Source organism: Galeopterus variegatus, unplaced genomic scaffold, assembly GCF_000696425.1.
Source record: "Galeopterus variegatus unplaced genomic scaffold, G_variegatus-3.0.2 Scaffold358, whole genome shotgun sequence".
NCBI lineage: Eukaryota > Metazoa > Chordata > Mammalia > Dermoptera > Cynocephalidae > Galeopterus > Galeopterus variegatus.
In genome coordinates, this window is record NW_007726469.1 from 620200 (window position 1) to 623299 (window position 3100).

Here is a 3100-nt window from a genome sequence, read left to right on the forward strand (position 1 = left end):
AACAGGCAGGAGAAAAGCCCTGTGTGTCAATGACTCTCTCCTTAAGGAATGGTCCTTGGGGGGTCTGTGCTGCTAGTGGGTACCTCAGTCACACACACATTCCAACCCCAGGTAGCCTCCATCCAGCCTTTTCATTTTCCTTGAATGTACATAGGAACAGGGGAGGAAAGTCTCTTACTGAAGTGCCTGAAACCCAGAGCTAGAGCTTCTGGAGACGCGTTCTTCCTGTCCCAGCTTAGCCCACCTTTCCCTCACGTTCTCTCGTCTCAAGCTCCAGCTTCTCAGAACTAAAGAACTTGCTCTTCGAATTAAATAGAATCACACTACAGCAAAAGGCAAATAATCACAGGGAGAAACGACTCATACAGCCCAAATTTACTCTCCCCAAACGGATATACACACACACATTTTTAGGGGACTAAGACAGAGAAGCGTGGTATTATATTTTATTCATCAAAAGAGTAATGCAAAAATAAAACAGGAGGATATGAAAGGCTCAGGATCTCTCCCAGGGCTACTGCAAGAAGGCCAACAGGTGAGGTGGGAAGGGTGGAGACAGGACCCAATTTTGCAGCTCAGACAGTTAGGACACCTTAGGAATAGCATCGTGGTAATGATGGTGAACGTGCTCTGCCCAGGTCATCCAGTCTGCACCCTCCTAGCTGCCCAGAAAACTCAACCCTCCATGTGCTTTCTCTGTAGTGTGAGTTTGGAGTGTCCTATTAGCCTGTTTCGGTTAGTTAGGGAAGAGTTACGGCTCTTTCCTTTCACCTTCCGTCTAGTCCCAGGACCCAGGGCTCAGCTTGAGCCACGTGGTCTTGAGGGTTGGCATGGGGAGGGGGAAGCTTTTTTCGAATCACTTTTTGGTCACATAATCTGCCATTTTAAGAGTAAAATTTGCTTTATGGAAATCAATTCATTGATTAAAAACTACATTCAAGTTGCAATACCATTCCACAGTGAAGTATTTTGAGTAAAATTTTGTTGCTAGAATAGTCACGGACAAGGGTTTTATCAGCAAAATGTTTCGATTATGTTAATAAATAAGACAATGCTACTAGAGTCTTGTGTCTTGATCTAGAACCTTCTCGGTGAGTTCCAGAATTAATCACTTTTTCTCTATAGTCTTACTTGACTGGAGACAACAGTTGTAAAAATGTACTTAGAGCAGGAGATTTTCTTCCTGGTTCAGCTGATGTCACACGTGTAATATAAACGTATATACAGCCACACCCAAGGGTTATACGGGGACAAATAATTAGCAAATTTGTAAATTGTGCCTAAGTTTTCTCAGTTTAAAAAATTTAAATCTTAGATCCTGATTGATCTGCATAGTCCAGTGTTGGTTAATTTTGGCTCCTTAATGAAATTAGTACTTTATGAAATAAAAATATATTTGTGAAAATTTAAAAATTGAATAACTTTTTGGCATGAAAGATCTTAACTAAGAAATTGTTAAACTCACGATTTGTTTTGGCAATGTAAACAAGAAAAATGAATAATTTGTTAAATCAATCCTGCTGTGATTACTTGTTCTTAAGTTTTTTTGGGTTTTTTTGGTGGCTGGTATATGGGGATTTGAACTTTTGAACCTTGGTGTTATAACACCCCACTCTAACCAACTGAGCTAACCAGCCAGCCCTTGATTATTAGTTCTTATTCCATCTTTATTTTAACATACATCCTGTATTGGTTTAGGTCTGAATGGTAATTATCATTAGCTAATTATCAGTCTTGATTCAGAAGGTGAAACCGTAGTTCCCTGTCAGTCCAGTTCACTTTAGAGTTAGTTACTTGTTTGTCAGATTAGTTTCTTTTTTAAAAAAAAGAAATCATTTTGGTTCTTAGGGTTCTTAGTTTGTTGTTGGTGGTGGTGGTTTTGTTTTGTTTTGTTTTTGCTTAAAATTAAGATTAGGCAGCTCTGTGTGTATCTATGTGTAAAAAAAGAAATCATTTTGGTTCTTAGGGTTCTTAGTTTGTTGGTGGTGGTGGTGGTTTTGTTTTGTTTTGTTTTGTTTTTGCTTAAAATTAAGATTAGGCAGCTCTGTGTGTATCTATGTGGCTTTTGTGGCACATCATAATGATGCTTGATATGCTTTGTAAATTGATTACTTGTGCTTGTGTTTACTATTTTGTTCACAAAGCTAAACACTGCTTTTTTTTCTCTATCCTGAGAGTGCGTAATGATGAGAGCCTTGTTTAAAATGGAGTATAAACACTGGTTTAATTAGGTAACATACTAACATAAAATATATATACTAAATATGAATTAACATACATGTACATACACATTTCTCCCCTTATGACCCACAAGTAAGCTTCAGATCCTGGGATTTCCTGGGAAGTTCTATGTAGCCAATAGTATAAAGAAGGCAGACAGAAATTCTAATCTGTTTTCCAAGTGGGAAAATTGAACCACAGCAAGAATCCGTAACATTCCCATGACCATGTGAAATATTAAAAGAAGACATGATAAACATAGTCCTGGTCCTTGAGATTTGTTCCAAACATTGGACAGTACTGACTGTCTTCCTACCATTTTCTCCAGCCTCCCAAGAGTACTAAAAAGAAACCACATCCTGGATAAGGTCAGAAAGTTATAGTCTACAGGCAGTTTCATTTCTAGCTCCTCTCTCCAAACAGAAACTCCTATGAATCAAAGTAGATGATGTGTGTAATAACCTACCCAGAGCACAATTAATCACGAACGCTCAGAGGACAAGTACAAAAAAGTTTTCACTACAAATTACAAATACTGACAAGAAATCAGATGGAAAGCTTCCTTAACTTGGCAGGGTCTGGTCAAGACTGGCAACAGGAGGCTAGGTCCTGAGTAAGCCATCTCTAAGCAACGTTCCATTCTCTCTTCTTAGGGACAATTTGTCAGGTCCTCAGAAATGAGGGAATCATTCCTATATCAAGGGAGTGCCATGAGTCACGTTTCCATTCCCCATGTCTGCTCAGGGATCATTTCCCATTTATCAAGGAAGACATTCTTACAATGGTCTTAACTATCCCTTTGAGGAATCCTTTTATGACTGCATGTAGTGTGGTTATTAACTAATGGGATCCCTCACCAAGTTTCCTAGAATATGTACTG

The 3100-nt window shown here is 38.8% G+C and overlaps 1 long non-coding RNA gene across 1 annotated transcript; it reads right to left on the minus strand.

The window, feature by feature from the left end:
• Positions 1 to 566: 566 nt before the first annotated feature.
• Positions 567 to 3094, minus strand: LOC103586644. The gene is made up of 2 exons (XR_550165.1): positions 2059 to 3094; positions 567 to 1935 (listed from the first exon to the last, which is right to left on the minus strand). It is a non-coding gene; the product is annotated as an uncharacterized LOC103586644 (long non-coding RNA).
• Positions 3095 to 3100: the final 6 nt, after the last annotated feature.